At 42.8% G+C, this 13,763-nt stretch overlaps 1 protein-coding gene and 1 pseudogene across 1 annotated transcript in view; both read right to left on the bottom strand.

The window, feature by feature from the left end:
• The window catches only part of GAB2 (GRB2 associated binding protein 2), a 213,073-nt gene that overhangs the window by 88,159 nt on the left and 111,151 nt on the right, over positions 1-13,763 (bottom strand). The gene's annotated exons all lie outside the window — the stretch shown is intronic.
• The window catches only part of LOC104652495 (putative RNA-binding protein 19 pseudogene), a 119,591-nt pseudogene continuing 111,048 nt past the window's right edge, over positions 5,221-13,763 (bottom strand).

Here is a 13,763-nt window from a genome sequence, read left to right as displayed (position 1 = left end):
AAATGAAACTGGATTCTCATGTCTTACAATATACAAAAATCAACCCAAGATAGATCAAGGACTAAAATCTGAGACCTGAAACCATTAAAATTCTAGAAGGTAACAACAGAAAAGCCCTTCTAGACACTGGCTTAGGCAAAGGTTTCATGACCAAGAACCCAAAAGCAAATGTAACAAAAACAAAGATAAATAGCTGAGACTTAATTAAACTAAAGCGCTTTTGCATGGCAAAAGGAACAGTCAGCAGAGTAAAGAGACAACCCACAGATTGGGAGAAAATCTTCACAGTCTATACATCTGACAAAGGACTAATATCCAGAATTTACAATGAACTCAAACAAATTATCAAGAAAAAAATAAACAATCCCATCAAAAAGCGAGTTAATCTCAAAAGAATATACACAAATGGCCAAGAGACATGAAAAACTGTTCAACGTCATTGATGATCAGGGAAATGCAAATTGAAACCACAACGCAATACCACCTTATTCCTGCAAGAATGGCCATAGTAAAAAATAAAATAAGAGATGTTGGCACTGATGCAGTGAAAAGAGAACACTTCTACACAGCTGGTGGGAATGTAAACTAGTACAACCACTACGGAAAACAGTGTGGATATTCCTTAAAGAACTAAAAATAGAACTACCATTTGGTCCAGCAATCCAGGCCTGGAAGTTTCTTACCTCTCCCACTGACAAAGCAACAAATGAGCTGTTGCCAATCCTCTGCATTTTGAAGAAACAAAAATTATTCTCTTGAGGGCCCTCACTTTCACATCCTTTAGAGAGCTGATCTCAGTTACATTCAAAGAACTAAATTAAGCAAAGATTTAGTGAAAACCAGGCAAAGTTGGGGGAATGGTAGACAAATTATGCCCATGAGTTATATTTAAATTATGTATTCAAAATTATAATAATAATTATTTTTTATAGAGATGGGGTTTCACCATGTTGGCCAGGCTGGTCTTGAACTCCTGACCACCCATCTCAGCCTCCCAAAGTTCTGGGATTACAAGCATGAGCCACTGGCCAATTATTATTATTCTTATTATTATTTTATTTTTTGAGATGGAGTTTTGCTCTTGTTACCCAGGCTGGAATGCAATGGCGCGATCTTGGCTCACCACAACCTCCGCCTCCTGGGTTCAAGCAATTCTCTTGCCTCAGCCTCCCGAGTAGCTGGGACTACAGGCGTGCGCCACCATGCCCAGCTAATTTTTGTATTTTTAGTAGAGACGGGGTTTCACCATGTTGACCAGATGGTCTCGATCTCTTGATCTCGTGATCCACCCGCCTCGGCCTCCCAAAGTGCTGGGATTACAGGTTTGAGCCACTGTGCCTGGCCTCCAATTAAATTATTTTAACAGATATAGGGCTCTTCAGATTTTTACTTCTTGTGTCAGTTTTGATAAGTGTCTTTCAAAGAATTTCATTTATCAAATTTACTGAGGTAAAGTTGTTAATAATATTCTATTATGCTTTTATTTTTCAATGAGATGTAATTTATATTCCTTAATATTCATCCACTTAAAATATACAATTTAGGGTGGGTTTTTTTGCATATTCACAAAGTTATGCAAACATCATCATTATCTAATTCCAGAACATTTTCATCACCCCCAAAAGCAATCCCATATCCATTAGGCAATCTCCATCTTCCCCTTCTCCCATCCTCTGGCAATTACTAATCTCCTATTAACCTTTTAATGGTGTAGGATCTATAGTGATGGGCTGACTCATTTTTTGTGTACTCAATTTCAGCAAGAGCCAAGCTCCCAAGGCAAGAATCTAGAGTAGAAGTCACATTACAATCTTGGACTCGGGAGAGACAAAGAAGACATACTTTTCCTGATGTTTCTTAATCAGGCTCCTTATTGCCTAGCAATGCTTTCTGACCAGTAATAAAGTGCCATGTTATTAAAAGTTTTTAATTCCTTCAGCCCTTAGAGAAGCTGCGGTCCCTGGGTTAGTTACCCCTTGCCAATAGCCACCCGAAGCCTGACATTAAAATGTTATTTTCTTTGTATGATATAATATGAAAAAGTTTGAAAAGCACTGTCTTACAGTCTAAACTACTCAGGATAGCATTCAAGGACCTTCTTTCATTCGGCTTCAAACTGCTACCTGAAATTGTTTTAAACCTTCCCTCCCTCCATGCCTATTCTCAGCTCAAAACATCTTACATTCCAGGCAAAGCAAACTGCTTTAATGTGATATTCTCTGTGAAAATCCTATTAATCCTTCAAGATTCCACTCAAATGCCCAAAAGCCTTCCTTACTCTCTCTGGAAGCACAGGGACAGTGCCTCTCCTTCCCTTCCAGAGATAGTATGGGAACTGAGCTGAGCTGAATACCAACTGAGGACTCAGTACTGATGAGATCTCAGAATATAAATGCCTTTTTGTATTTTCAAAATTGCCTTATGAATAGGGTAAGAAAGGGATTATCATAATCATTTTACAGATCAAGGAACAGTGGTTGAGAAAATGGTAATATCTCATTAAACTCATACACAGAAGTCTGTGGCAGAGCTGAGACAAGAATTCAAGTCTAGACTTTAAAAAAAATTTTTTTTAAAGATACAACACAAAGCCTTTTATTCTAAAATGAGTCTTATCTCTAAAACTGCAAAAATTTCCCAGCAGGGTTCTACACAATTTAGATTTACTTTAAGATATAAAACTGATACAGAATGGAGCTCAGGATTTTAGACAGGAATCGATCCTGAATTAGGTAGGGCAAGAGAGAGCTCCACAGAGGAAAAGTGGCACAGGGAGGCTCCAGGTGCCTTGCAGCCAGCCTTCTTTATAACTTTATAATCTGGTGTGGCCGCTTAGCAGGTTCAGAGTTATCTGTGTGTGTGGAGGTAGGTGATGAGCACTTCTGGAAATAAAGCAACAGGACCTTTTCATCTTAAGAAGTGAAAATTCCCTGGTCGTTTTATCTCTAGCACTCTTCTTTGCCTGTGTCTGAGTGGAAAATGCAGCTAAGTAAATATCAAAACTGAAACACAATTTTTAGGTAATTTTCCACGTTGAGGCATCCTGACCCGGAGGCATAGGGCCCTCTGGAGGTCAGGATGCATTCCCTAGGTATCAGTTTCTCCCAAGATCTCAGGGCAAAAGTTTGCAGATTCCAACTGAGGAGCTACAGCTTCCCAGAGGAAAAGGTAAGTATTGCCCATGCTCAATCCTAGTGAAATTCTAAATAAAATTCTAAGATTGAAATAAACCATTTCTGACTTAATCTTTCCCTGAGAAAAAAATATTTTTTACACTGTAGCAGTAAAAAATATAGAATCAAGCCGAGCAATTTAACATCTAGAATGCAAACCCCTATATTAAAACATCTATACCCATTTATCATGCCTTCTCTATACTTAGAAATTGCATACTTTATCTTTGTTAGAACCTTCAACTTTACTGTACCCCAAATGGACATAAGCTTCCAATAAACTATAATATTAACCTGATTTACTAATATAAATCCAACCCAACCAAATCTAAAACCTATACACTTTCTTAAGCTATCAAAGTAGTCATTCGGATCACAAGTTTTCCCTGAAAGGATTATAAGGAGAGATTTCATTTGGAAGCACTCCTTGGTTTATAGCACAAGCTTCATGATCAATGTTATTTTATGTTATTTCAGGTACACAAGTGTTCATAAGTTTCTTGAAGGAAGAGACTGAACAGATGCACAGACAGTGGAAAATAAACAGGATTTAGATTCTGAAGATGCAGGTTAAAAATTCCAGCCTTATCCCAGCACTTTGGGAGGCCGAGGCGGGTGGATCACGAGGTCAAGAGATCGAGACCATCCTGGTCAACATGGTGAAACCCCGTCTCTACTAAAGGTGCAAAAAATTAGCTGGGCATGGTGGCACGTGCCTATAATCCCACCTACTCCGGAGGCTGAGGCAGGAGAATTGCCTGAACCCAGGAGGCAGAGGTTGCGGTGAGCCGAGATCACACCATTGCACTCCAGCCTGGGTAACAAGAGCGAAACTCCGTCTCAAAAAAAAAAAAAAAAAAAAAAAAAAAAAATTCCAGCCTTTACTTATTAGCTGCATGACCCTAATGAGTCACTTAACCTGTGTGTGCCTTAGTTTCCTTGTTTGTAAAATAGACCAAATTCCACCCACCACACATAGTTACAGAGAGGAAAAGATAAATTAAGGTATATATGTTTTTAAAAATGTGTTATGTATAGATATCAAATTTTATCTTCTAATTGTTTTGAACATGTCTCTCTCACCAGGCCTGTATTTGGGCATAATTCAATGCAAGTGACCATAACAAGTAATTAAAAATATCTTTTTTTTTTTTTTGGAGGGGAGAGCAGCTTTATTGAGATATAATTCACACCTCATACAATTCACCTATTTGAGGTGCCCAACTCAATGGTTTGTACCATCTGTACAGAGCTAACCCTTGCCACAGTCAATTCTAGAACATTTTCATTACCTCAAATAGAAGTCCTGTGACCTTTATCCAGTGCCTCCAACCTACCTTCCCACTCCCTAAGCAACTGTGAATCAACCTTCAGTCTCTACAGATGTGCCCACAGTCGTACCTCGGAATCCACAAGGGATCAGTTCCAGGACTCTCATGGGTACCAAAATCCAGAGATGCTCAAGTCCCATCTGCCTATTTTCGTTCTGTGGGTGGGGGAATCTGTGGGTGGAATATGTGGATGTGGAACCCACAGATACAGACTGTATTCTGGACCTTTCACATAAATGGAATCATAGGATATACAGCCTTTTGTGTCTGGCTTCTTTCACTCAGCATCATGTTTTCAAGGTTCATCCACATTATCAGTAGTTCATTCCTATTTATGGCCAAATAACATTCCGTTGTATGAATACACCCCATTTTGTTACCAACTCATCAGTTGATGGACACGTGAATCTGTTTTTATGTGAACATGAGTTTTCATTTCTCTAGTATTGATGCCCAAGAGTGCAATCGCTGGGTCACAGGGAAAGAGCACATTCTACTTTGTAAGAAACTGTCCACGCAATCCAGTTTCTCTACATCATTCTCAGCATTTTGTGTCACCACTATTTTTTTATTGTAGCCATCCTGACAGTTTCACATACATTCGTTAAATTTTGCCCTCAGCAGAAATCTGATTTTCAGTGACATTTGCTTGCAAGTCACAGCCCTGAATACTCCTCTTGGGCACTCCCTCTGTAGGCTGGCCAACCCTAGATCTTCTATCCTGATATAATTTGGGTAGTTCCTGTCTCCCTGCTGAAAAGCTCTCAGATCTCCCCGCTGTGGGCCTGGAAGGGGATGTTCGGCACCAGGATCTTGGAGGTGGTCTGCTTTCTGGGAACTTGTTTCTCCCGAGCTGATGTCATGGCTGGCTTAGTGGCTTGTTCCGAGATCCTCACTTCTAGCTTGTGGCCGTCCACGATGTGTCCCTGGAGCTGCTTGAGAGGTTTCTGGGCTTGCTCCGGCTTCCTGTATTCCACAAATCCAAACCCCATGGAAATTAGCGCCACTGCTTTGTTCTTATTCTTGGAGATGGAGCAGCTCTTCACTGTCTGCACTTTGGAAAACACTTCCTTCAGCTTCTCCTCTGTTGTGTCAAAATTGAGATTCTTAATAAACAGAGTACACCCTGGGAGGCTCTCCTCTTCTTCTTCCTCTTCCTCCTCCTCCTCTTCCATCTTTGCTGAAGAATTGTCTGCTTCTTACTCCGTTGGATTTTCATCTTCTGGGGTTTCACCATTGGACACGGTTTCTGGCTCTGCTTGGTCCTTTTCCGTGGGTTCTGGAGGTGCGTCTTGGGGCTCTTTCTTCTGTGGGGCTGTGCTGGAGAAGACACTGACCGGAGCCCACTCCAGATACAGAGGGACGTGGTGGAACTTAGAATAGGCCAGATGCCTGAAGGCCCTGCGAGCCTCCAGGAGCCCCAGGAACTCTACGATGGGGGCGATTCCACTCTCTGGCAGCAGCCCGGGGCCCAGGCCGCCAAAACGGCCGAAGGTCTCTTGCAGCTCGGCCACCAGGGTGCTTGCCGGGAGGTTCTTGACCAGAATCGCCGTCTTGCTTTGCTCTGCTGCAGCCTGGCTGAAGGAACCCAGGCTGACCCCGTTGTCTGTGAGGAAGCGCTGCACTTCCTGGACAAGCTGTCTCCCCCAGAGCCACGCGTATGGCCACGCTGCCCTTGGTCTCATGGTCAAAAACTTGACTCTTGGTGGCACTGTACTTCTGTGCGATGGCATCGGCCACGGCATTTGGCCCCATGAATAACGTGTTCCAGTTGTGAGAGCTGGTGCTGTTGGCTTTGTCCTGGGCCTCCTCCTCCTCCTTGTAGGACGATGATCCCAGGGCACTGGCATCTTCACTGGTTTCCTTCTTGATGGTAGACATGGAGCACTGTGCCCTGGAATACCTGCCTGTCCACCTCTGAGTAGGCCTTCACAGCGTGCTCAGGGAACATGAAGGTGACGAATGCAAAACCCTTGGGTTTCTTGGTCATGCTGTCGATGGGGTAGTGGAGCTCAGACAGGGGACCGTATTTGGAGAAGAGCTTCTCCAGGTCCTCCTCGGTGCTGGTGTAGGACAGGTTCCGTACAAACAGCCTTCCGGACCTGGCCAGGTCCTCCTCCTCTTCATTCTCCCTGAGCATCCGGCCGTGCCAGGATTTGGCGCTATTCTTTGGCGGACCCTTGGTGGTGGGGATGTTCTTCTCCATGAACACCTCAACATAGCACCCACCCATGTACTCCCGGTTGCATTTCAGAGCTTTCTTCACTTCCTCTTCGTTGCTGAAATCCACGAAGATGTACCGTTTTATTCCCATGAGCGTTTCTCACAATTCGAATAGCCACTGGTTTCAGGGGGGCCAGGAATTCCAAAACATTTTTCTCTGTAACGTTGAACGGGGCTCCCCGCAGCTTCACGGTGTGGCAGGTGGTGGGTTCCTTCTGGTTTGCTGGTTTTTCTGTCTCGGCTCTGGCCTCCAGTGGCCTCTTTTTCCCAGCTGGCATTCCTTGCTCTTGGCCTACACCCTTGCCGTCTCTTTCCTGCAGGGCTGGTGTGGTGGAGGAACCCTCTTCCTCGACCTCACTCCCTTCATCACAGTGCATGGCTTCATCTTCACTTTCCTCTTCCTCTGAGGAAGAGGATGGCCCAGCCTTCACCATCTTGGACTTCAGGTAGTCCACGTCCGACAGCTCCTTCTGCACAGCTGCTTTCCGTTTGAGATTTGCCTCTTCTTCCAGGTCCTTCCCAGCTAACTCCTCCTGACTCTCCTGCCCGGAATCAGAGTCGAAGTTCAGGTTGTCGCTGGCCGCCTCGCTCTTCCCTCTCGAGGGCTCCGCATCCAGGCCATCATTCACCCAAGTGGCTGCCTGCACCTGCCTCTGATGAACTGACAGAAACTCCTGTAATTCTGTATCCTCCTTCTCCAATTGACCTGCCACCTTTTTCTTTTTCTCGTCTGTCTTAATTTCCGGAGTAGCAGAGTCTATTGGAGGCTGCTTGGGCTGGCTTGGTTTCTGGGCATGTTTGCTCCAGGCTCTGAGTTTTGTCGGGTCCCCAAATGACTTGCAGAACTCCACTGTGATCCGGGATGTGTCAATAAAGCTCTTGTTAAAGTGCTTCAGTGCCTTTTGGGCCTCTTCCTCTGTCTTGAAGCCGATGAAGCCAAACTTGCGGAACTTGCCATCTTTGGTGAACTTCAGGCTGCAGTCCGTCAGCGTGCTGAAGGCGGCAAACAGCTGCCTGAAACGCTCCTCCTTCATCCCATTTGGGAGGTTCTTCACAATCAGTCGCGACATGGCGCAGGGTCCCCACTGTTTTGATTCCAACACGGCTGGACAGGGCTTCCACCAACAACTTTCAGGCTACCGCCCTGGGCCAAAGGGCGGTAAAAATACCTCCTAATAAAAATAAAAACACCTCCTCATATTTATGTAGGAGACAATATTAATGGGCAACAAAACCATGCACTCTAAGTTAGATGCAGCACTCTTCCATGAACTCATAACCTTGAAAAAACTACCTTTCCAACTCAGTCACTAAGAGTACCCCATGGCAGCAACCATGCTTATGAACACTGCAACCTCTCATGTGCACCCAGAGTCCTGGAAGTGGGCCCTTTGCATTATTTTTGACCAAAGGAATCAGAACTCTGTGGAAAGGGGTTGATTCTACGTTGGGAAGTAATAATAATAATAACAATAAAGATAAGCCTGAAAATTCTTTTTATTCAATAATAAAAGAAAAGTTGCTTTAAAATATATGACAGAATTGTGTGTGAAATTTGTGATGGGGGAAAAAAGGAAAAAAATAAATCACAGAAAAAAAAAATGTTAAGAACTTGTCCAGGCGTGGTGGCTCACGCCTGTAATCCCAGAACTTTGGGAGGCCAAGGTGGGAGGGAAGATCCCTTGAGCACAGGAGTTTCAGACCAGCATGGTGAGATCCCATCTCTATAAAAAATGTTAAAGAGAGAAAGAGAGAGAGATGTTGAGTCAAAAAGATATGATTTAAAGGGGCTCCCACTGTCCAAGTTATAACATTTTAAGTTTATAACTAATTGAACCTGTGAAAATATGAGTTGATGATATTCAATGGAATAAAGTACATGAAAGTTCTTTTTTTAAAACAAGAGAAGTGAGAATATAACAGTGTGATGGGTTATGTTAGGTGCCAACTTGACTGGGTTAAGGGATACCCAGATAGTTAATAAAGCATTATTTCTGGATATGTCTGTGAGGGTGTTTCTGGAAAAGATTGGCATTTGAATCACTGAACTGAGTATGGAAGATTTACTCTCAACCAACGTGGGTGAGCACCATTCAATTTGTTGAGAGCCTGGAAAGAACAAAAAGGCAGAGGAAAGTGTTCTCTTTTCTGAAGCTGAGACACTCATCTTTCTCTGCCCCTGGATATCGGAACTCCAGATGCTTGGGCCTATAACACTTACAATACTAGACATGTTATAAGTGTTAAAACAGGGAGAGACAGTATAAATAATTAAGGAAACGAGCTATTAAACCCTGAGGAGGGAGCCAAAAATATGCCAGGATGAAAGAGTAGAAAGATAGTCTAGATTTTAAGCACAGGAGGCATAGAAAGAAAGTGTATATGGAACCTGAGGGTGCAGTGAGCTGTGACTGAGACACTGCACTCCAGGCTGGGCAACAGAGCAAGATCCCTACTCAAAGAAAGATGGGGCATCTTTGATGTGATTATGCAAAAGGATGTGGGGAGGGAGGTCACTGCAAATGAGGACGAAGAGCAGGTCACGGTTACAAGACAGAACCCTTGAGGACCTTGAATGTTGCCGTTATCAAGGAGTTTGAACTTAGCATCTATGTGACTAGAAGAAACAGGATCAGATCTAGGTTTTAAGAAAATACAACCAAGCTATACACAACATGAGTGCATTTTACAAACAGAATGCTGAGAGAAGGAAGCAAGAATAAAAATGTGTTTTCATTTATCTGAAGTTCAAAAATAAACAAAACTAACAATATTACTTGAGAATACATATGCTTATGGTAAAACAACAAACAAGAGCAAGAACATGATTACCACAAAAGTCATGAGACTTGGAAGAGGGAATGGGGTGAAGTAAGAAGAGTATGATTGGAAAGAGACATTCAGAGATTTCTGGTGTGCTGGCAATTTTTTGACGTGGGTGGTAAGTTATATGGGTGTTTCCTTTATAGTACAGTATATATTTTGTATAATTTTTGTATATGTATTACATTTCACAATAAAAAGCTGAAGACATAGTTGGAAACACCCTGGAAGAATGCTGAGTGAGGGTGGGAAAAGTCTAGAGACTGGAAGAGAAATTAACAGCTACTCATAACAGCACAAGCAAGGGAGAGCCTGAGTAATGTCATTGGTAGTGGGGACAGAAGAAAAAAAGGGTTTTGAGAATTACTTAGGAGTTAGGTCTTAGTGACCCATTAGAAATGGAAACTGTGGGAAGGAGGAGAGTCAAAAGTAGCTGCCAGATTTTTAAACTTTCAAGCTTGGGAGATCAGATGACACCTAGGGAAATTATAAGAGTAGCAGACTCATGCAATTAAAAAAAACTGAAATGCGATTCACATGACAAACAATCTACCATTTACAGTGTACAATTCAGTAGCTTTTAGTATACTTGCAAGGTTGTACTACCATCACCACTATTTAATTCTAGAATATTTTCATCACCCAAAAAGAAATTCTGTACTAATTAACAGCCTTTCCCCAGTCCCTGTTCCCCTCCCCAGGCTTCATGTAATTTTTTTTTTTTTTTTTTTTTTTTTGAGACAGAGTTTCGCTCGTTACCCAGACTGGAGTGCAATAGTGCGATCTTGGCTCACCGCAACCTCCACCTCCTGGGTTCAAGCAATTCTCCTGCCTCAGCCTCCTGAGTTCCTGAGTAGCTGGGATTACAGGCACACACCACCATGCCCAGCTGATTTTTTGTATTTTTGGTAGAGACGGGGTTTCACCATGTTGACCAGGATGGTCTCGATCTCTTGACCTTGTGATCCACCCGCCTCGGCCTCCCAAAGTGCTGGGATTACAGGCTTGAGCCACCGCGCCCGGCGCGGCTTCATGTAATTTTAAGAGAATAAAATCTTGTGGTTAAACGCCCCCCACTTTTTTTAAAAAACTGAGACAGAGTCTTGGTCTGTTGCCCAGGTTGGAGTACAGTGGAACAATCACGGCTCACTGCAACCTCAACCTCCCCAGGGTTCAGGAGATCCTCCCACCTCAGCCCCTTGAGTAGCTGGGACTTACAAGTACATGCTACCATACCTGGCTAATACATATATTTTTAAATCTGTCTTGACAGAGCAACAGTGATATTCAATTGGTCTGAGCAGCACAACCCCCAAGATCTTAATGTGATTCTCTATTTCACAAAGTGGAGAGCTCTGAGAAAACAGAAAAGCTGCTTTTCTCAGGATATGGAGGGTAACATCCCATTTCTTAGTTCTACCTTGAATAGGAACTCAAGTTAACAGAGAGAGAGATCAGGAGTGGCAGAGATAGGTGTCTCGTTAAGAGTGGCTTTCATTCACTACCAGTACTGTTCACTTTGGGGAGGGTTAGAAATATCTGTGCGTGGTGGCGGGGTAAGTTGTCATCATGTCTGGAAAACCTTACAAGCATTAGAGGGCAGAGGACAGGTATATTAACCTCAAACCATGCATAAGATAAAGTTTTGCATCACAAAGAACTGCCCCGCCTACAATTCAGACACAGTCCTCTGAGAAACAGTGGGGGCAGAATTCCTACTATTTCTGCAAGTACAAAAACCAAAATGGAAGCTATGATCTGTAAGTGGGAACCAGGCCCAAGAATTTGTGGTTAAAAATAGCTTAGAGAACAGAAGATTTCAATGAGTTCACAGTGAAAAGGGTTATTAATAGAAAGCTCAGATATTAATAGTGATGAATCTCAGTTTGCCAAGGCAAACTGCAGCCCAGGCCTGGTGTTCCGGCACCACTGTCCTCGAGTCTGCTGTGTGTAACAGCTGCAGCTCCCTGAGCCTCGTAGGCCCCATCAGAAAGAGGACCCTTGTGGGTATGTCCTACAGTTCATTCTAAAAAAATAAGACGGGCCATTAGGGAGCTCTCTATATAGGAAAAAAGTTTGATTCATCTCCCCACTAAAGCTTCTCTCTCTCTCTACACCGATTTTGTATGAAATTCTGCCATTGAAGAACCCTGTTAAAATTAGCGATTTACTTTCAAACATTTATTATGTGCAAAGTTCTGGGAAGCACGGGGAACAAGACAAGACAGTCTTCAGACTAAAAGGGCTTCTGTTCTAGTGGGGAAGTTAAAATATGGGCACAACTCCATAAAATATACATCTGCCTGTACAACGTACTTAAGTAGAAATAATTTACTACATGAAAGTTAACGTTTTCTTTCTCTCCTATTTAGTGAACACTTATTAGGTACATTCTGTATGCCTGAAAATAAGATTTGGGGTCAGCTTCATTGCCTAAGAACTGCATAAACATGAGCTCTTTCATATACCTAACCCTCAGTTTCAATTACAAAATGAAGGTGACAATCCTGATAGGGTTGTCACAAGAATCAAATAAGGTAATAGAAGTTAAACATTCCCAGCACTTTGGGAGGCCGAGGCGGCTGGATCACGAAGTCAAGAGATTGAGACCATCCCGGCCAACATGGTGAAACCCCATCTCTACTAAAAATACAAAAAAATTAGCTGGGCGTGGTGGCGCACCCCTGTAGTCCCAGCTACTCAGGAGGCTGAGGCAGGAGAATTGCTTGAACCCAGGAGGCGGAGGTTGCAGTGAGCCGAGGTTGCACTACTGCACTCCAGCCTGGTGCCTGGTGACAGAGTGAGACTCTGTCTCAAAAAAAAAGAAGTTAAAGGGTTTTTTTTTTCCCCCCCCTAAAGAATATTTTATAAACTCTATACATAGAAACTTCTCTATAAAGTTCTATTATAGAAAACGGAGAATTTGTATTTGATACAAGAACAGTTCAACAAAGGAGACAGCATTTGAACTGGGCTTCTAACATACAGTTAGGATAGTTAATGCATTACACCAAAAGTAATAAATTATTCAGTAAGTTTTCATTAAGCCACTACAACAAATAACAACAAAAGCCTCTATGTGCCAGGCTGTGGGCTGGGCAGATGTATTGATACTATTTATTATACTGCTTTTAAATTGCCTCAATACACTTGTTTATTCATTAATTCTTTCCATAAATACCTAAGATACAATTAGTTTGCTAGTGTAGCAAGACACCTAGAAAGCCTGAGGCAACGAGACTTGGAGCGAGGTTGTGGGCAAGAAGAGGTGCTTAGTGAAGCTCAATCTCACCAGGTCATGCAGAGGCCAGAGCCCCAAGGCTCTGAGATGGGGTGGGAGACACAGGAAAGAGGAAGAGCAGAGTTCTACTGACAATTTTATCTAATAAACAATGCTGTCCAGTGCAGGCTCTATTGACAAACATCAGCTTCATGCCTGCCTGCAAACGACTGAGAATACTAACCTTCCTCCTATGTCTAGGCTTGAAAGTCCTTTACCTGGGTCTATGTCACAGGGCAGAACATTATGTAAGATACCCTGAACTGAGGGCACAACCAACTGAATGTACTTGTACTTGGTGTTTACTGTAAACTCTGAGCCAACAGGACCTGTGGAGTTAAAAAAAAAAAGAAAAGGTTATTTCCCCACAGTTCCTCAAAAAGAAAGCAGGAGGGAAGCAAGAGGGAGATTTTGGGGTTTCTCCAAGCCGTGTGGTCTTTATCACGGCCACAACAACAAAAACAAAATACAGTTGCTCTGGACCAGGCACTCTCCTAAGCACTTTACGTATATGAGCTCATTCCACCCTTACAACTATCCCATGAGTTGTTACTATTATTATCTCATTTTAAAGATAAAGAAAGTGGGAGCATGAAGTGATTAAGTAACTCAATTGTAGATATAAAGTTATAAATTGGCAAAGCAAGGATTTATGACTCTGTCCTCTGGGCTCTTTTTGCTCACCAAGACCTGCCTCACATGTCTCAGACAGAAAAGTACTGAAACTTCTCAGGTCTGGTGTCCCCAACAAGGGTGGTAGAAACAGGAACTAAAAAGTAAGAGAGAGAGAGAGAAAGAGAGAGAGAAAGAGAATGCGCGCGCGTGCGTGTGTGTGTGTGTGTGTGTGTGTAATATAAAACATGATATAATGTTTCATGTTAATTCTTAGAGAATCTTTGAGTGGTGATCTGTCAGTCCTTGGTGTGCTTTTAC

The sequence above is a fragment of the Saimiri boliviensis genome, chromosome 6 (genome assembly GCF_048565385.1).
Source record: "Saimiri boliviensis isolate mSaiBol1 chromosome 6, mSaiBol1.pri, whole genome shotgun sequence".
NCBI classification, from domain to species: domain Eukaryota; kingdom Metazoa; phylum Chordata; class Mammalia; order Primates; family Cebidae; genus Saimiri; species Saimiri boliviensis.
The sequence above is the reverse complement of the archived record's forward strand: the minus strand, read 5'-3'. Positions and strand labels throughout refer to the sequence as shown.